A 21,936-nucleotide genomic window follows, 5' to 3' on the forward strand; every position below is an offset into this window, starting at 1 on the left:
GGGTTGTGATTTAGATACTACTGATGCCAGGAGATCAACAGCACTGCTAGATAACTGGTAATATTTAAAAGGAAATTAACCCCCGTTACAATTCTGGTGGCAAGAGGGCAGCGCAGCACTTTTTTTTTTTATTTTTATTTTTTTACATCATGTAGCGAGCCCGGGGCTCGCTACATGATAGCCGCTGACAAGCGGCATCCCCCTATCCACTCCGATCGCCTTCGGCGATCAGAGTAACCAGGGAATCCCGTTCCAAACGGGATTTCCTGCTTGGCATCCCCGGCCATGGCGACCGGGCGGGATGACGTCACCGACGTCATGGACGTCGGGACGTCAGAGGGAATCCCGATCCACCCCTCAGCACTGCCTGGCACTGATTGGCCAGGCTGCGCAAGGGGTCTGGAGGGGGGGGGGCAGCGCGGCGGGTAGCGGCGAATCGGCGGTGGCGATCAGAAAAATTTTGAAAATCGGCCCAACGGGGCTTGAGAAATCCTCCTACGCAGGTTACCCCGAGCTAAGCTCGGGATAACCGGCAAGGAGGTTAATATGGCACCTCCATCTCACTCTCACCTTGGGTTCACTACAATAAAATCTGAGCAACAGTGTAGCAGCTATGTAGAGCTGTAAATCAGTAATAAAAGAAGCTGGGATGGGGCTTAGACTGCATTTCTTTTAATCTGGTACTTTTTGCACCTAAAATAAGCACCAACTTAATTATTGTGGCTTTGCGGTAAAGTCAATCTTTAATAAATCTTGTACTTAGTGAGTAGAGGTGGGTACACACATCAGATAAAAGTCTTTGGAGAATGAAAGATCACAGACCAATTTTACCCCTTCCATGTAGTATGAGAGCCATACTCTACACAGTCTTCACTATGGAGCTGAACTTCCCATCAGATAAAAATCTTTGCAAGATTGCACACATGCAAAAGATCAGTATCTGCAAAAGATCAGTTCCTGCAAAATGCATTCATAGTCTATGATATCTGCAGATCCTCATACACACCTTGTTTAACGGGCATTCATCTGCAGATCAGACAATCATCTGCAGATCCAAAGATCCATCTTGGTGGATCTGATCTGCAGACGAATGTTCGTTAAACAAAGTGTGTATGAGATCTGCAGATATCATAGACTATGAATGCATTTTTCAGAAACTGATTTTTTTGGAGGAACTGATCTTTAGCCGATAATAATCTTTTGCATGTGTACAGCATCTTTGTGTGCAGCATCTTGCAAAGATTTCTGTCTGATGGGGAGTTCAGCTCGATGTAATAGACTGTGTAGATATGGCTCCCATACTACATGGAAGGGGTAAAATTGGTCTGTGATCTTTCATTTTCCAAAGACTTTTATCTGATGTGTGTACCCACATTAAGAGCTTGTCAACCTACAGAGGGAAATCACATATCTGACTGACATTTCCTCACACTACATAGGTTTTAATCAACATATACCAATAAATAAAACCTAACCATCTCTTCCATGGTTTTTGGCTACTGCGCATGTGTAGCCATTGGGACAGGAAGAGGACGGGGCCAGGGGGGGAGAAGATGTGTGCGTGCGCATGGCGGAAGGGTACGCACGCATGCACACTGACATGCAGTGGTAAAAGAGACCTAGAACCCGTTTTTAAACGGGCTTAGACCTACTAGTGTCGATATAAATTGTCAAAATCTTCTGTTAATTATTTTGTTACCTGTTTTCAATGCATGAGCAATTTGAACTTAGCACAGACATAGATTTTGTGGTGTAGATGTTGCTCATTTAATTTTGCATTATTCTTATAGGTGGAGTGCTCCATTGCTGAAGTGGACAACATAGATCTGCTTTCTTTCCTTCGCTCGCTGCAATCCTACTTCCAGCACAAACGTTTCAACTACAAGCCCTATAAGACAACTATTGCTCATTAGTTAGCTTAAGTGGTGTTAGTCTATTTTAGGGGGACCCAGCAGGAAACCATATAGGGAAATTGTGCTAACGTGGTTGGGTGGACAGAACTCTGTCGAACCGCTAAGTTTCAGATAGGTTGTAATAAACTATGCCCACACTATTCAGCCAATCACAATGCTTGGTGCTGTAGAAGGTGCTGTGATTGGAAAACTGTTTCCTAGGGGTTTCCTGCTGGGTTCCCTAAACTGTATTAGTACCACTCCAGTTGTCGTTATAATTTAATATCACTCCATAGAAATATGGTGTTGCATTTTCTGGTCAAGTTAAAATATTTTATTATAATGCATATATAATAAATTAAATTATATTTATTCCATTAAATAAAATGTATTTGTATTATTTTTGTCTTTGGTTGACAAGGATCAGCAGGTAACACCATGCTGTCTAAGGATTGTTGCTGGCTAAGTTCATACAGGGTCGTTTCTGGCAAGTTTGGTGCACCAGGGCCAATTACATTTATTTCCTGTACATTTAGATTGGCCCATTTGAAGCTGTATACAGTTTGCATTAAATTTGTATACAAGCTAGGATTACAGTATGTGTATCTCACTGGACATCTCTATTTCCACACTACATAAATGTTCATGCAATTAATGTACAATTTGCATCAACGGAGAATAATTACTGACCTTCCCTGCCCACCACTAGTTTCCAGTTTCCTGAGTCTCCCTTTTGTGGAGGCAAATTCAGGCACAGTTTAATTTATATAGAACATTATTTTAACCACTTCAGCCTACAGGCCTAATTACCTCAATGCCATTTTTACCTGTCAGCGACCCCCCCCCCCCCATTCTTTTGGCCATAACTTTATCACTGCTTCTCACTCCTGAATGATCTATATCTTTTGTTTTCTGCCATAAAATTGGGCTTTTTCAGGGTGATACTTGTTTTCAGACATTACTTTGTTTTCTATGCATTTTATAGGCAAAAAAAAAAGAAAAAATACACTATTTCTCCAAATTCCATCCCCTATAGTTTTAAAATAAGCAATGCTACTATAAATAAATTTCACCTATTTTATTTGGCCATTAATCCAGGCTATCACCAGGGCTGGATTTGTGGGTAGGCCACCCAGGCCTGGGACTAGGGCGGTGCCAAGGAAGGGGCGGGTTAAACAGGCAAGCAGTGTTACCAATGGCCGTCCATGCCATTCCTCACAATGAAGTAGTGTCACGTTGTCTGTCTGCAGCCGCCCGCCACTACTCTGAACACAGCAGTATGTTTGCGTGTGTAGGGGCAGTTACAGGCATGGACAGAGTGGGCGCTTTTCTATTATGACAGCCTGGAGCAGTGGCCGCATTATTACAGCACTTCCCGCTGTCATTCAATGCTTCCCTCCGCCCCACTTGTAGTATCAATCTATGGTAGAGGAGGAGGCAGTGCAACCCTTTGTATCCCCGCCCTCCTCCTTGCTCCTGCCTATCAGAAATTCAGAGGGGCGGGGATACAGGAGATGATGGAGGAAATGAAATCAGTTTAGACTCATAGACTGCTCAGTAAGTTATTACTACCTCTAGTAAGGTAGTCTGTCTGCTCATGGATAGCTGCACTTCCCTGCTTCTCTCTTGTTCTGTGTCTCACTGTCATTCTCCTTCACTGGGCTTCTACTGTATACGTCTCTTCTGCTCTTCCCCAGCACTCCCTCCTCAGTTATAGTGGTGGGGAGGTTTTGCCATGCCGCTGGGAGTGATTAATGGAATCCCAGGGCAGAGGTGCAAACCTCCATGAAAGCAAAAGTAAATTCAGCTGTCTGGGCTGGAGAGGAGGCTGACAGGGCAGCACATTGCTCAGTTACGGTTAAAAAGATATGTGTGTGCCATTCACATCACATAACATGCACCTAGTGCAAATGCATTTGCTGTACAATGCTGCAGAAAAACAAACCAGTGTGTGACATCCCCTACCCCTGACACCCTCTCCCTCCATTCAGAGTAGCACAGCGAAGCATGGTATTCTACCTTCTCTAGTGGCAGGTCTGACCTAAACTCTCCCCTGTTCTTCATTGCAGCGTCGGCAAAGTGGCAGCTGCAGGACCAGCGACACAGTACTGCGTCGCCAGCTGCAGGCTGATTAATCAGGAAGCAGCCGCTCGCGCGAGCGGCTGCTTCCTGTCAATTCACGGCGGGGGCTCCTTGAATAGCCTGCGGGCCGCCGATCGCGGCTCGCAGGCTAAATGTAAACACAAGCGGTTAATAATCCGCTTTGTTTACATTGTACGGCGCTGCTGCGCAGCAGCGCCGTAAGGCAGATCGGCGATCCCCGGCCAATCAGCGGCCGGGGATCGCCGCCATGTGACAGGGGACAGCCTGTCACTGGCTGCACAGGACGGATAGCGTCCTGTGCAGCGCGGATCACCGGGGGGGGAACAGGTAGGAGAGGGAGGGGAGGAATCTCGCCGCGGAGGGGGGCTTTGAGGTGCCCCCCCCCCCCCCCCCCGCAACACCCAGCAGGCAGGAGCGATCATACCCCCCAGCACATCATCCCCCTAATGGGGAAAAAGGGGGGCGATCTGGTCGCTCTGCCTGCACCCTGATCTGTGCTGGGGGCTGCACAGCCCACCCAGCACAGATCAGCTAAAACAGCGGTGGTCCTTAAGGGGGGGTAAAGGGTGGGTCCTCAAGTGGTTAAGACTCGGTTCACACTCGAGATAAAAACTGATCCACGTAAAAATGTATTCATCTAAAAGGGAAACGTTTTTAAAGATATCAGTTTTTAACCATGCCATTAGCGTGCAGTCAATGAGACTTGTCCATTGGTCTGGTAAAATCGTTGCAGACCCAAGTTTTCGGTTTTTGGCGGAACGGATCCATTCTAACAGAGCAATGGGAACGGATCCAGGTTAACATTGGATCTGTTACCATCTGTTAGGATCCGTTCCGTCACAGTCTGCTAACAGTCCTTTTTTAGTGCCAATGTAAACCAGGCCTTCGCTGCATACTTCTGTATAGCCCTCAGGTGTTTTTCTTGCATGTCATGTGACATGTCAGATGCTGTATAAAAGTATGCTGCTGCATAGCTCCCACTGCAGTGGAGAGAAGGGGAGAGGTGTGTGAACCTGTCCAACCACAGTATTTAAAGAGTATCTGTAGTGAAAAAAGTGCCCTGGGGGATACTTGCCTCAGGAGAGGGAAGCCTCTGGATCCTAATGAGGCTTCCCTTGAACTCCTTAGCACCCCCAATCTAGTGCTGGCCCCCTGGAAGGTCCGGTCCGCTCTACTGCACAGACAGCTTGCACCTGTGCAGTAGAGCAGACAAAATCGGGCTTGGCTATTTCTGCCTGAGCAAGAAGCTGATACTGTGCCTGGGTGAGGCTTGCAGTGTAAATATGGTGTCCATTTTGCCGGAGGAACCCGTGCTGGATCCATGCTGCAGAGGAGGATGGGGAAGCCTCATTAAGACCTAGAGGCTTCCCCCTCCTGAGGAAAAAATGTTTCCCTACAAGATCCGTTTAAAATAACATGCTCTACTGTGCTACTCTGAGCTGCTGCAGTTTTATCTGAGCTGCAGCTACAGAGCAGCACTGGAGGGGGCCCTTGGGATGCGAACACTGTCATTCCAGCGCAGGAGACTTGGGCACAGCAGTGAGTAACTTTAGCGCCATCAGACGAAGGTGCTGAAGTTACTTATAAAACACTATAATTCGGCCTCCAGCAATTGCTGTAAGCCAAATTATTTCATTCCCCACCATCCATGGCGGCCTGGAGGGGGAATAGTATTTTAAACCAGTGCTGCTCATCCGGATTCTGGATATCTGGGTAACCCGGATAATCTGAATTTTTCAGCTATCTGCCCGGATTCGGATTCCGGATACCTGGGCCCAAATCCGTATAGCAAGCCGCAGATATTTGGTCACATACACGGATATCCGCGGATACCCGTCGGATATCCGAATCTGGATACTGTAACCATGGAGATGAAGTCCATGATGTCATTGAGCCAATCAGAAGGCCCCCAGCCTAAGCCCAAGCAACCAATCACAGAGGGGAACCTTGGCCAGTCCCTCCTGTATATAAGGAGGGGGGCCATGATGAGAATCTCGTCCTTGCTTTGTGACTGCACACTGAGAGACAACTCCAGTGCTGTATGGCTAAGCAAGTGCATTATCACACTGTGAAACCCAGCGGTTTTACACATAAACACCTTCACTACACTACTGTTATATTGTTTTATAGATAGCTAGCCTATGTAATTTGGTAGTGTCAGTCAGTCAGACTTTGAACTGCAGCAGCTGCCTGCTAGTAAGGTCCTGTGTCTGTGTGTGTGCTGTGCACAGTCCAGGCCTCCTGCTGCTGGCTGGCCTGCTATTAGCATTAGCTAGCTAGTAGTTACAGTATAAGTAGGATTACTGTGTTATTGTGTAGTTACTGCAGTGCTATTAGTTGTTAGAGAGTAGTACTGTGTTAGCTACTACAGATTATTGCAGTGCTGACTGAGCAGTGAGCAGTGTTAGTGTGTCTTGTTCTACTCTGCTGTCTGTCACTCCGTGCTGATTCAAAGTCCAAGCCCCATATTAATAAAGGACAAGTACCCCACACATCATCTGTGACATCACATTATCTTGTACGATGTCTGGCACTAGCAGCCGGGGGAGGGTCAGCAAGGCCAAGAGGAGAGGGAGCAACATCGCGGCCTCCGTCAGCAGTTCTGCCGCATCAGTCTCCCTTACGCCGCTACCCACTGGCCGTCCAGCTGTTAGGGGGAGTCACGCTGCAGAGACGCAGCAGCGTGTAGCGGCCATTTTCAAGCAGGGTCAGCAGCGTAAATTGGAGGAGAAAGACGCCGTGCCTGTGATGCAGCTGATGGTGGATGACGAGCATGCCACCGCCAGCCCTACAAAACACATTCTGGACGTAATGGGCTTTGTGGAAAAGTCTGAGATGGTGACAGTAATTGTTGGGGGGGAGTCCGTCGTCCATGATGTGTCAGCAGAAGAAGAGTTTTAGGTGGGCTCATCATCCCAGCAGTTGTTCGAGGAGGGGGAGTTTGATGTTGATGATGACAAGATGAAGGACCAGGACTACTGTCATGAATGATACGGACGTCGAGACGATGAGCAATTCTGTATCGTTCCACACAGCAGAGCAGAATGTCACTTTCTGTTTAAACGTACAACAGATGTCTTTTTCTTCTCTTTTGAGTGAAAGCAAACCCATCAGCCACACTGAATTAGAGTCCCTTTCCTGGCCAGTGACACAGAGGTGTAATACATCAAAGGTTTTTCTAGCTGGTCACACTCAGATGATAATTAACACCCCAAAAGGTCCTTTCATCCAGGGGAAGCCAAAGGAAGCTAGCTCCCCAGGGGTCCACTGCCAACCTCAGACACATTGGCACTGCTGGGGAACAGCTGGGGATTTAAATGCATGTGGTTTATGATTTCGGTCTGTTAAATGAAAACCGTGTAAAGCACAGCTATGAAATTAATATAGTCTTGTTCGTTAAAATCTGCCCAATGTGCTGATATAAAATGCATAGCAATAACCCGTCCGGTTATTGGTGTACGACCCTTCTCGGGGGCAGCACAGCCTAACGCACTCATGCAAGATGTCATATTAATCGGTATTTTCTGACAAGTATGAATCTGCTATCCACCTACATACAGTATGACATGTATAGTTTATGAGTTACAGGGTTTTACAATTTATGCTCAAAATCCTCCTAGGAGGAGGTGGACTGTCATTGGTGGGTAATTCAGAGGGGTCAGGCATTGCCACACCCCCAAACAAGCTTTATCAAAAGCACATTGCCAGCAGGCGGACTTTAGTCCTCCAAATCCAATCTTCACGAGAGCCTGCTGCTGTTAACCAGAGGACCATGTGGTTAGCAGCAATCTTGGAACTGTAACATCTGCTTTGATTACAAAATATACCTTAAAGTGGACCCAAATTAAAAATACAAGATTTCAGAAATAAAATCTATTTTCTAAATTATAATAATAAATAGCAGCCTTTTTTCAGTTGCATGATGACAAATATAAAATATGTTACATTTATTGTAGGAACCCCTCCCTTCCTTTCAAATTGCCGGACAAAATCCGGCAAACTGGTGGAGTAGGTGGTGTCCAGCAATGGAGGAATTGCTAATGGCTGCCACCTGTATAACCCTAGTTATTAAAAGAGAAGGGTGAAAAGCATGCACTGAAATGCTCATAGGTTTGAAGGAGTGTTTATTTATCTTTGTATGTGTCAGTGTGGTGCAACTAAATATTTTTAATTTAAAAAAATGTTTGGTTTGGGTCCGCTTTAAGGCCTGTGACTCTGAAACCAAGGACTTTGCATTTCTTTTCCCAAAATATATTCCCACACAGACTGCATTTCGGCTAAGTAAACCTTTCACAATTATTCCCTTTTATTTTAAGCTTTGCGTGCATATGTTAATTCGTGTATGTAGATGTGTGTAATGCATTTTTGTTATTAAAACATTTAAAAATCGTTTTACAGTTATGACCTGTTCCTGAACATACACAATCGTACTTACTCTGCCGAAAACATTACCTTGTGTTCTAGAGTATCTTGTATTTACAACCCGTATGCTTGAATCGGGCACAGATAGACAGATCTGGCACCGATCCCTACATACAGCTAAGGGTTAACTTACAGTATTCGCAGTGTGCTAATATATTTACAGTTATGTGCTGACTCACATGTGGTGGCAAGCATTTGAATTGTGCATGTGTGGTGAATCCTTTGGAGTCAGGATGCTCCTCTTGGCTAGTCGGTTCATAGATTGCGAATCCACATATGGGCAACTATGCGCAAAGAAACAGAGAGACCGAGTTTCTGACTCTGAGCGATTGACCCGATCAAGGACCAGCCCGTGCTGTCTATGACAACTACCATTCTCAGGAGGGAGATTATGTGAGCTCTGACTCTGAGGAGAAGGATGAATCAGTGGGTCTGGCACGGAGGATCAGCATTGCAGGGATTGGCAGGAGCAGCAGTGGGCATGGAATGCATGACCCACAGCCTGCTGCTTCATCTGCCACTACTACCACCAGCCACCTCTCATCCCCAGGCCCCAACCACCAGTGGGAGAAAATCATCAGCAGCATCCCATTCTGGGTGACGTAAGGGGCAGGGCAAATTGCAATCCCCAATATTTATCATCTGCCCTCACTAGAAAGCAAGTTTGTGACTTGTAATGTGTGCCATGTGAAGATGAGCAGAGGGTCTAACCCCTCCAACTATGGCACCTCCAGGTTCAAAAATCATCTGGCCAATAAGCACAAACCTGAGCATGAGGAATTCAAGAGGCTGAAGGAAGCTGGCACTGGCCATTGCAGTGGTCAGAGCACCATAAACCCCTTTGCCACCCCTGCCAACACTGAGGCCTGTTCAGGCAGCCAGTCCTCCTCAGTGGTCTCCTCTGCTCCCTCCTCGGCTTCCCGTGCAAGCCCAAAACGCCACCACCACCAGACCCTGCTGAGTGAGTCATGCAGGAGAACAGAGGCGCCAAAAGGATAAAAGGAAGCTAAATGAGCTTAAAAACCAAATTCTTGGTAAATAGAGGAGGTAGTGGTGGACTTACCTCCTCCAAGTAGACACACAACGACTGTAGTAAAGACAGTCAATATATTTTATGTATGAACTCCAAAAATTCAACGCGTTTCGCAGGTTTGATCCCGCTTCATCAGGCAATAACAATGGAGCAATATCATATGTGGTTAGTAGAAGAGCCAGGCACCTCTGCCTGAGGTACTACCAACACTAGGTGCCATGGTGATTATCTAAACACAATTGCTGTGTAATTTTTTTGGAGGTGTCTGTACTGTCCAAGTTGTGGGGAGGCCCCAACTGCGGCAGTACGGCCTTTTCCTGGAACCTCTCCTTTTTAATGTTTTACCTGTGCCGTGGTACCAACACTAGGTGGCATAGTGATTATCTGAATACAATTGCTGTATCATTTTTTGGAGGTGTCTGTGCTGTCCAAGTTGTGGGGAGGCCTCAACTGCGGCAGTACGACCGTTTCCTGGAACCTCTCCTTTTTAATGTTTTACCTGTGCCGTGGTACCAACACTAAGTGCCATAGTGATTATCTTAACACAATTGTTGTGTCATTTTTTGGAGGTGTCTGTGCTGTCCAAGTTGTGGGGAGGCCCCAACTGCGGCAGTACGACCGCTTCCTGGAACCTCTCCTTTGTAATGTTTTACCTGTGCCATGGTACCCATGGTGATTATCTTGTAATTTTTGGAGGTGTATGGGCTGATAACTGTGCTGTCAAAATTGTGCAGAATCATCAACATTCAGGAAGATAGTGTCATATTGCAACAGGATCTGGATAGGATGGCTATATGGGCACATACATGGCAGATGAAATTCAATGTTGAAAAATGTAAAGTCATGCATTTTAGTCGTACCAATGGTCTAGCACTATACAAAATAAATGAGATACAGTTGAGGACATCAAACTTGGAGAAGGACTTAGGAGTACTCATCGACAACAAGTTAAATAATCGTACTCAATGCCAAGCCGCTGCAGCTAAAGCGAACAAAATTTTGGGATGCATTAAAAGGGAAATAAAAACTCGAGATGCTAGCATAATATTGCCCCTGTTTAACCACTTCCCGACCGCCTAACGCACAGGGGCGGCCGGGAAGTGGAGCCCTTAAGGACCGGCTCACCCACAGAGGTGGCGGTCCATTTAAGGGCATGGGCGGAGCGATCGTGTCATCCGTGATGCGATCCTCCGCCCGGGATCGATGCACGGGCATTTTGTCTCCGCTCGCCGGCCACTTAGCAGAGCCGGCGAGCGGAGAAATCCGCAAAATCAACCAATCCCTGAGTATAAGGCACTTTGTTAGGTAAACAAAGTGCCTTATACGTGCTTCCTCCTCGCCTCGTGGTCTCATTGTTGCAGAGACCACCAGCGAGGAGGAAGCCTTTTGTGAGTTACCCTGCACACGTGGTTTTTTTGGCCTACAGCCCCCCTGATCTCCCACCCCAGGCCTCATACCCCCCCTGATCACCCCAGCAGACCCCTGCCAGCACCCTTGCACCCCTTTAAAACCCCCCACCCCCCCACCTATCACTAACTTTAAACGCTATCCCCTGCGTTAGGTCCCTAACTGCCTCCTGGTCACCCCTGATCCCCCCCTACCTTTAGATCACCCCCACACCCCATCCCAGACTACCCCCCTGTATACTGTATACATCTGTATACAGCTACCTTACCCCCTGATCCCCCTCTGATCCCCCTCTGATCACCTGTCTATCACCTGTCCATCACCCCTCAGCACCCCCACCCATCAGAGCAGACCCTAACTGCCCCGTGGAGGTAACCGATCACCTGCCTAGGCCCTCGATTGCCCTCATACCCCCCTTCTGATTACATCCCCTGCTCTTTGTTTACATCTATCCTCCCCAGCAATCACTAACTGATCTTTGATCAGTAACCCCCTGTGTCTGCCTCTCATCAGATCAGGACTCAGTCTGCCCCGTGCGGGCTCCTGATCAACCCCCCACCCCCTCAAATCGCCCTCAGACCCCCCCCTAATCACCGTCCAAGTGCATTGTATTTGACTGTGCTGTGATTGTATCGATTGTGCTGCGCTTGTATTTGATTGTGCTGCGATTGTATTTGATTGTCCTGTGATCTGCTTCGATTGTCCCGTGATTGTTTGATTGCCTCTGAGACCCCACTTCCCAACAACCCCCACCCCACCACCACCCCCACCCCCACCCACCATCACCTTCCGAGTGCATCAGATTTGATTGTGCGGTGATTGGATTCGATTGTGCTGTAATTGTATTTGATTGTCCCGTGATCGGCTTCGATTGCCCCGTGATTGTTTGATTGCCTGAGACCCCACTTCCCGCCACACCCAACCCCACCCTCCCCCCATCACCTTCCGAGTGCATCAGATTTGATTGTGCTGTGATTGGATTAGATTGTGCTGTAATTGTATTTGATTGTCCCGTGATTGGCTTCGATTGCCCCGTGATTGTTTGATTGCCTGAGACCCCACTTCCCGCCACACCCAACCCCACCCTCCCCCCATCACCTTCCGAGTGCATCAGATTTGATTGTGCTGTGATTGGATTCGATTGTGCTGTAATTGTATTTGATTGTCCCGTGATCGGCTTCGATTGCCCCGTGATTGTTTGATTGCCTGAGACCCCACTTCCCGCCACACCCAACCCCACCCTCCCCCCCACCACCTCCAACCACCACCTTCCGAGTGCATCAGATTTGCTTGTGCTGTGATTGGAGTCGATTGTGCTGTAATTGTATTTGATTGTCCCGTGATTGTTTGATTGCCTCTGAGACCCCACTTCCCACCAACCCCAATACCTCTCAAATACTCCCTTTTTGCTAGGTAGGTGCTCTTTTTTTCTGGGTAGTCTCGGAGAAAAACCCCATAAATTTAGCAATCCACAATGGCAAGAAGGGGGCTTTCCGATGACGAGGTATACAGGTACATGGACCAGTCGGATGAGTTCTTTTGGGAAGAATCATCCGTCCAATCTTCCGGGTCCGAATTTTAGCCTGTAGAAAGCAGTGGTTCCCTGACCGAAAGTGATGACGAGGCTATGGTCCCGGCTAGAGCCAGGCGTACCAGACCCCAAGTCGTTAGACCGCAGGTGGCGCAGGATCCGCCTCAAGGGCAGCAGGGTGGTGCTAGAGCTGTTGATAGTTTTCTTGGTGAGGCAGGCACCAGCAGCGCAGCATCTCCTGGACTTGGTGCCAGTACTTCTGTAGACCCTGGCGAAGTGGTGAGCGTCAGCATGGAAGTTGAAACTGGTACGGTGGCAAGTGCAGTAGTACCCCCGTCGCAGCCACCAAGAAGATGGGCCCGTAGTACCCATAGACTCCCAGAGGTGCTGGCACAACCAGATTGGCAATCCCCTGATTCCGCCGCACCCGTAGTGCCCCCTTTCACCGCCCAGTCTGGAGTCCAGGTGGTAAAAGCTCATCTAGGAACGGCCCTAGACTTTTTGCAGCTGTTCATCACCCAGGTTCTCTTGGACTTAATTGTGGTTGAGACCAACCGTAAAGCCACACAATTCATCACCGAGCACCCGGAGAGCATGTATGCCCAGCCTTTCGGGTGGAAACCAGTCCAAGTTTCCGACATTAAAATCTTTTTGGCCCTTATCCTTCACTTGGGACTAATGAAACAGAATGTATTGCGGGTGTATTGGTCTACGAACCCAGTACATCATGTTCCCTTGTACCCTGCTGCCATGTCCAGGACACGATTTGAGTCCATCCTGCGCTTCCTGCACTTCAACGACGACGAAGCCTCTCATGAAAAGGGCCACCCTGCTTATGACCGGCTCCACAAAATTCGGCCCCTCATAGACCACCTGTCATCAACATTTGCAGATGCTTATATCCCTGAACAGCACATCTGCGTAGACGAGTCCCTCTTACGCTTTACCGGGCGCCTTGGCATCAAACAGTACATTCCAAGCAAGCGCGCCCGGTATGGGGTGAAACTGTATAAGCTCTGTGAAAGGGCCACAGGCTATACATGTCGTTTTAGGGTCTATGAGGGAAAAGACTCAAAATTGGAGCCGGTCGGATGCCCTGACTACCTGGGGAGCAGTGAAAAGGTTGTGTGGGACTTGGTGTCACTCTTGTTCCAGAAGGGGTACCATCTTTTTGTGGACAATTATTACACAAGTGTGGCCCTCTTTCAGCACTTAAAGTTAGAAGGAATCCGATGCTGTGGCACTGCGCGACCTAGTCGCCAGGGCTTCCCCCAACGGCTCGCTACCACCAGACTTGAACGGGGGCAGAGGGCCGCCTTGCGTACTGAAGACCTGCTCGCGGTGAAATGGAAGGACAAGAGGGACGTTTACTTTCTGTCCACCATTCACACAGACACGACAGTCCAAATTCAACGGGCAACTAAGGTCATTGAAAAGCCCCTTGTCGTCCACGAATATAATGTCAACATGGGAGGGGTGGACTTCAATGACCAGAGGTTAGCGCCCTATTTAATTACCCGGAAAACAAGACGCTGGTATAAGAAAGTGTCTTTTTATCTGATTCAATTGGCAGTTTATAACAGCTTTGTTCTCTACAGTAAGGCTGGGAGAACTGGATCTTTCCTCCAATTTCAGGAAGAGATCATTCTGGACATCCTGTATCCAGGAGGTGCCAGCCCCCCCCCCCCCCCCCCCCGATGCAACTAGCCGACTGCATGGAAGGCATTACGCCTATCAGCTTCCGTGTGCCCCAGGTCAACGCATCCAAAGAAAATGTTGCCGTGTCTGCAGCAGGGCTGGAACAAGGACTGACACCGTTTATTATTGTCCCCGCTGTCCTGACCAGCCTGGCCTATGCGTAGGGCCGTGTTTTGAGAGGTACCACGAGCAGGTACACTATTAGAACCTAGGGAACTCCAGACACAGGAGTAGGCACACACTCAGTGGTCTTTCGCACATTGTCGCAGGGAGAGGAGAGGTAAGCTTGAAAACCAAACGGGTAAGCATAAAAGTCGGAAGAAGGATCGGTTTCCATGCTTGATATTGCTGATCTGTCCTGGGTTGGCGATATAAGACGGCATGTTTGAATTTCCCTTGAGTGTGGACACCCCCGGTTTATATGTGATTTGGGCCTATGATGATGCTTTAATGCCACACAGAGTCATCTCTATTTGCAGGCATATTGCTGTATCCTACAGGCATAATGCTGTATACTAAAGTTCTGAGGCCCAGTCACATAAGTTGGTGGCTCACCCTGAGTGCAGGGTGGCACGGGGTGTCTCTCTCCTGAGGTTATCACTGCCATTGATGTGGAGGAAGATCTGCCATTGATGTGGAGCAAGGTATGTTTGCCGTTCATTTTTCCTTTCAGCCCAGAGTGCATTACTTGTATACCCAATATAAGGAGTATAGCAGAAACTCCTAATACTGGCCATACATAGTGGTGGCTGGATGGTGTACTGGTTAAGGGCTCTGCCTCTGACACGGGAGACCAGGGTTCGAATCTTGGCCCTGCCTGTTCAGTAAGCCAGTAATTCAGTAAGGAGTTCATTGGGCAAGACTCCCTAACACTGCTACTGCCTACTGAGTGCGCTCTAGTGGCTGCCTCGCAAGCGCTTTGAGTCCGACAGGAGAAAGGCGCTATACAAATACTGCCATTATTATTACATGTAATGATTGCAGAGACCCTAAAATGCCAGGACAGACTCCACAAATGACCCCATTTTGGAAAGAGGACACCCTAAAGTATTATGTGAGGTGCACGGTGAGTTCATAAAAGATTTTAGTTTTTGTCACAAGTTAGCTGGGTGGGAGAAATACCTCTGTAAATGGACAATTGTGTGTAAAAAAATCAAAAGATTGTCATTTACAGAGGTATTTCTCCCACCCAGCATGGGTATGTGTAAAAATACACCCCAAAACACATTGTACTACTTCTCCCGAGTACGGCGATACCACATGTGTGGCACTTTTTTGCACCCTAACTGCGCTAAGGGGCCCAGAGTCCAATTAGTACCTTTAGGATTTCACAGGTCATTTTGAGAAATTTCGTTTCAAGACTACTTCTTATGGTTTAGGGCCCCTAAAATGCCAGGGCAGTATAGGAACCCCACAAATGACCCCATTTTAGAAAGAAGACACCCCAAGGTATTCCGTTAGTAGTATAGCGAGTTCATAGAAGATTTTATTTTTTGTCACAAGTTAGCGGAAATTGATTTTAATTGTGTTTTTTCACAAAGTGTCATTTTCCGCTAACTTGTGACAAAAAATAAAATCTTTTTGTGAAATCCTAAAGGTACTCATTGGACTCTGGGTCCTTTAGCGCAGTTAGGGTGCAAAAAAGTGCCACACATGTGGTATCGCCGTACTCGGGAGAAGTAGTACAATGTGTTGTGGGGTGTATTTTTACACATACCCATGCTGGGTGGGAGAAATACCTCTGTAAATGACAATCTTTTGATTTTTTTACACACAATTGTCCATTTACAGAGGTATTTCTCCCACCCAGCATGGGTATGTGTAAAAATACACCCCAAAACACATTGTACTACTTCTCCCGAGTACGGCGATACCACATGTCTGTAAAGCCTAAAGGTGCTCATTGGACTTTGGGCCCCTTAGCGCAGTTAGGCTGCAAAAAAGTGCCACACATGTGGTATTGCCGTACTCAGGAGAAGTAGTATAATGTGTTTTGGGGTGTATTTTTACACATACCCATGCTGGGTGGGAGAAATATCTCTGTAAATGACAATTTGTTAATTTTTTTTACACACAATTGTCCATTTACAGAGATCTTTCTCCCACTCAGCATGGGTATGTGTAAAAATACACCCCAAAACACATTATACTACTTCTCCTGAGTACTCATTGGACTTTGGGCCCTTTAGCGCAGTTAGGGTGCAAGAAAGTGCCACACATGTGGTATCGCCGTACTCAGGAGAAGTAGTATAATGTGTTTTGGGGTGTATTTTTACACATACCCATGCTGAGTGGGAGAAAGATCTCTGTAAATGGACAATTGTGTGTAAAAAAAATTAACAAATTGTCATTTACAGAGATATTTCTCCCACCCAGCATGGGTATGTGTAAAAATACACCCCAAAACACATTATACTACTTCTCCTGAGTACGGCAATACCACATGTGTGGCACTTTTTTGCAGCCTAACTGCGCTAAGGGGCCCAAAGTCCAATGAGCACCTTTAGGCTTTACAGGGGTGCTTACAATTTAGCACCCCCCAAAATGTCAGGACAGTAAACACACCCCACAAATGACCCCCATTTTGGAAAGTAGACCCTTCAAGGTATTCAGAGAGGGGCATGGTGAGTCCGTGGCAGATTTAATTTTTTTTTGTCGCAAGTTAGAAGAAATGGAAACTTTTTTTTTTTTGTCACAAAGTGTCATTTTCCGCTTACTTGTGACAAAAAATAATATCTTCTATGAACTCACTATGCCTCTCAGTGAATACTTTGGGATGTCTTCTTTCCAAAATGGGGTAATTTGGGGGGTATTTATACTATCCTGGAATTCTAGCCCCTCATGAAACATGACAGGGGGTCAGAAAAGTCATAGATGCTTGAAAATGGGAAAATTCACTTTTTGCACCATAGTTTGTAAACGCTATAACTTTTACCCAAACCAATAAATATACACTGAATCATTTTTTTGCCAAAATTCATGTCTTTTTTGATGAATATAATAAAAAGTAAAAATCGCAGGAGCAATCAAATAGCACCAAAAGAAAGCTTTATTAGTGACAAGAAAGGGAGCCAAAATTCATTTAGGTGGTAGGTTGTATGAGCGAGCAATAAACCGTGAAAGCTGCAGTGGTCTGAATGGAAAAAAAGTGGCCGGTCCTTAACCACTTGAGGACCTAGGGCTTTCTACCCCTTAAGGACCGGCCACTTTTTTTCCATTCAGACCACTGCAGCTTTCACGGTTTATTGCTCGCTCATACAACCTACCACGTAAATGAATTTTGGCTCCTTTTCTTGTCACTAATAAAGCTTTCTTTTGATGCTATTTGATTGCTCCTGCGATTTTTACTTTTTATTATATTCATCAAAAAAGACATGAATTTTGGCAAAAAAATGATTTTTTTAACTTTCTGTGCTGACATTTTTCAAATAAAGTAAAATTTCTGTATACATGCAGCGCGAAAAATGTGGACAAACATGTTTTTGATAAAAAAAAACCCATTCAGTGTATATTTATTGGTTTGGGTAAAAGTTATAGCGTTTACAAACTATGGTGCAAAAAGTGAATTTTCCCATTTTCAAGCATCTCTGACTTTTCTGACCCCCTGTCATGTTTCATGAGGGGCTAGAATTCCAGGATAGTATAAATACCCCCCAAATGACCCCATTTTGGAAAGAAGACATCCCAAAGTATTCACTGAGAGGCATAGTGAGTTCATAGAAGATATTATTTTTTGTCACAAGTAAGCGGAAAATGACACTTTGTGAGAAAAAAAAAAAAAAAAAAAAGTTTCCATTTCTTCTAACTTGCGACAAAAAAAAATGAAATCTGCCACGGACTCACAATGCCCCTCTCTGAATACCTTGAAGGGTCTACTTTCCAAAATGGGTCATTTGTGGGGTGTGTTTACTGTCCTGACATTTTGGGGGGTGCTAAATTGTAAGCACCCCTGTAAAGCCTAAAGGTGCTCATTGGACTTTGGACCCCTTAGCGCAGTTAGGCTGCAAAAAAGTGCCACACATGTGGTATTGCCGTACTCAGGAGAAGTAGTATAATGTGTTTTGGGGTGTATTTTTACACATACCCATGCTGGGTGGGAGAAATATCTCTGTAAATGACAATTTGTTAATTTTTTTTACACACAATTGTCCATTTACAGAGATCTTTCTCCCACTCAGCATGGGTATGTGTAAAAATACACCACAAAACACATTATACTACTTCTCCTGAGTACGGCGATACCACATGTGTGGCACTTTTTTGCACCCTAACTGCGCTAAAGGGTCCAAAGTTCAATGAGTACCTTTAGGATTTCACAGGTCATTTTGAGAAATTTCGTTTCAAGACTACTCCTCACGGTTTAGGGCCCCTAAAATGCCAGGGCAGTATAGGAACCCCACAAATGACCCTATTTTAGAAAGAAGACACCCCAAGGTATTCCGTTAGGAGTATGGTGAGTTCATAGAAGATTTTATTTTTTGTCAAGTGTTAGCGGAAAATGACACTTTGTGAAAAAACACAATTAAAATCAATTTCCGCTAACTTGTGACAAAAAATAAAATCTTCTATGAACTCGCCATACTACTAACGGAATACCTTGGGGTGTCTTCTTTCTAAAATGGGGTCATTTGTGGGGTTCCTATACTGCTCTGGCATTTTAGGGGCCCTAAACCGTGAGGAGTAGTCTTGAAACGAAATTTCTCAAAATGACCTGTAAAATCCTAAAGGTACTCATTGGACTTTGGGCCCTTTAGCGCAGTTAGGGTGCAAAAAAGTGCCACACATGTGGTATCGCCATACTCGGGAGAAGTAGTACAATGTGTTTTGGGGTGTATTTTTACACATATCCATGCTGGGTGGGAGAAATACCTCTGTAAATGGACAATTGTGTGTAAAAAAATCAAAAGATTGTCATTTACAGAGGTATTTCTCCCACCCAGCATGGGTATGTGTAAAAATACACCCCAAAACACATTATACTACTTCTCCCGAGTACGGCGATACCACATGTGTGGCACTTTTTTGCACCCTAACTGCACTAAGGGGCCCAAAGTCCAATGAGTACCTTTAGGATTTCACAGGTCATTTTTGTTTCAAGACTACTCCTCGCGGTTTAGGGCCCCTAAAATGCCAGGGCAGTATAGGAACCCCACTAATGACCCCATTTTAGAAAGAAGACACCCCAAGGTATTCCGTTAGGAGTATGGTGAGTTCATAGAAGTTTTTATTTTTTTGTCACAAGTTAGCGGAAATTGATTTTAATAGTTTTTTTTCACAAAGTGTCTTTTTCCGCTAACTTGTGACAAAAAATAAAATCTTCTATGAACTCACCATACTCCGTACGGAATACCTTGGGGTGTCTTCTTTCTAGAATGGGGTCATTTGTGGGGTTCCTATACTGCCCTGGCATTTTAGGGGCCCTAAACCGTGAGGAGTAGTCTTGAAACCAAATGTCGCAAAATGACCTGTGAAATCCTAAAGGTACTCATTGGACTTTGGGCCCCTTAGCGTACTTAGGGTGTAAAAAAGTGCCACACATGTGGTACCGCCGTACTCAGGAGAAGTAGTATAATGCGTTTTGGGGTGTATTTTTACACATACCCATGCTAAGTGGGAGAAATATCTCTGTAAATGACAATTGTTTGATTTTTTTACACACAATTGTCCATTTACATAGAAATTTCTCCCACCCAGCATGGGTATGTGTAAAAATACACCCCAAAACACATTATACTACTTTTCCTGAGTACGGCGGTACCACATGTGTGACACTTTTTTGCAGCCTAGGTGCGCTAAGGGGCCCAACGTCCTATTCACAGGTCATTTTGAGGCATTTGTTTTCTAGACTACTCCTCGCGGTTTAGGGCCCCTAAAATGCCAGGGCAGTATAGGAACCCCACAAGTGACCCCATTTTAGAAAGAAGACACCCCAAGGTATTCTGTTAGGAGTATGGTGAGTTCATAGAAGATTTTATTTTTTGTCAAAAGTTAGCGGAAAGTGACACTTTGTGGAAAAAAAACAATAAAAATCAATTTCCGCTAACTTTTGACAAAAAATAAAATCTTCTATGAACTCGTCATACACCTAACAGAATACCTTGGGGTGTCTTTTTTTCTAAAATGGGGTCACTTGTGGGGTTCCTATACCGCCCTGGCATTTTACGGGCCCAAAACCGTGAGTAGTCTGGAAACCAAATGTCTCAAAATGACTGTTCAGGGGTATAAGCATCTGCAAATTTTGATGACAGGTGGTCTATGAGGGGGCGAATTTTGTGGAACCGGTCATAAGCAGGGTGGCCTTTTAGATGACAGGTTGTATTGGGCCTGATCTGATGGATAGGAGTGCTAGGGGGGTGACAGGAGGTGATTGATGGGTGTCTCAGGGGGTGGTTAGAGGGGAAAATAGATGCAATCAATGCACTGGGGAGGTGATCGGAAGGGGGTCTGAGGGGGATCTGAGGGTTTGGCCGAGTGATCAGGAGCCCACACGGGGCAAATTAGGGCCTGATCTGATGGGTAGGTGTGCTAGGGGGTGACAGGAGGTGATTGATGGGTGTCTCAAGGTGTGATTAGAGGGGGGAATAGATGCAAGCAATGCACTGGCGAGGTGATCAGGGCTGGGGTCTGAGGGCATTCTGAGGGTGTGGGCGGGTGATTGAGTGCCCTAGGGGCAGATAGGGGTCTAATCTGATAGGTAGCAGTGACAGGGGGTGATTGATGGGTAATTAGTGGGTGTTTAGGGTAGAGAACAGATGTAAACACTGCACTTGGGAGGTGATCGGACGTCGGATCTGCGAGCGATCTATTGGTGTGGGTGGGTGATCAGATTGCCCGCAAGGGGCAGGTTAGGGGCTGATTTATGGGTGGCAGTGACAGGGGGTGATTGATGGGTGGCAGTGACAGGGGGTGATTGATGGGTGGCAGTGACAGGGGGTGATTGATGGGTGATTGATAGGTGATTGACAGGTAATCAGTGGGTTATTACAGGGGAGAACAGATGTAAATATTGCACTGGCGAATTGATAAGGGGGGGTCTGAGGGTAATCTGAGCGAGTAGGCGGGTGATTGGGTGCCCGCAAGGGGCAGATTAGGGTCTGATCTGATGGGTAACAGTGACAGGTGGTGATAGGGAGTGATTTATGGGTGATTGATGGGTAATTAGTGGGTGTTTAGAGGAGAGTAAACGCTGCGCTTGGGTGGTGATCTGATGTCGCATCTGCGGGCGATCGATTGGTGTGGGTGGGTAATCAGATTGCCCGCAAGGGGCAGGTTAGGGGCTGATTGTTGGGTGGCAGTGACAGGGGGTGACAGGGGGTGATTGATGGGTGATAGGTGATTGGCAGGTGATTGACAGGTGATCAGTGGGTTATTACAGGGAAGGATAGATGTAAATAATGCCCTGGCGAATTGATAAGGGGGGGTCTGAGGGTAATCTGAGCGTGTAGGCGGGTGATTGGGTGCCCGCAAGGGGCAGATTAGGGTCTGATCTGATGGGTAACAGTGACAGGTGGTGATAGGGGGTGATTTATGGGTGATTGATGGGTAATTAGTGGGTGTTTAGAGGAGAGTAAACGCTGCGCTTGGGTGGTGATCTGATGTCGCATCTGCGGGCGATCGATTGGTGTGGGTGGGTAATCAGATTGCCCGCAAGGGGCAGGTTAGGGGCTGATTGTTGGGTGGCAGTGACAGGGGGTGACAGGGGGTGATTGATGGGTGATAGGTGATTGGCAGGTGATTGACAGGTGATCAGTGGGTTATTACAGGGAAGGATAGATGTAAATAATGCCCTGGCGAATTGATAAGGGGGGGTCTGAGGGTAATCTGAGCGTGTAGGCGGGTGATTGGGTGCC

Source organism: Hyperolius riggenbachi, chromosome 3, assembly GCF_040937935.1.
Source record: "Hyperolius riggenbachi isolate aHypRig1 chromosome 3, aHypRig1.pri, whole genome shotgun sequence".
In the NCBI taxonomy this organism is placed as follows: Eukaryota; Metazoa; Chordata; class Amphibia; order Anura; family Hyperoliidae; genus Hyperolius; species Hyperolius riggenbachi.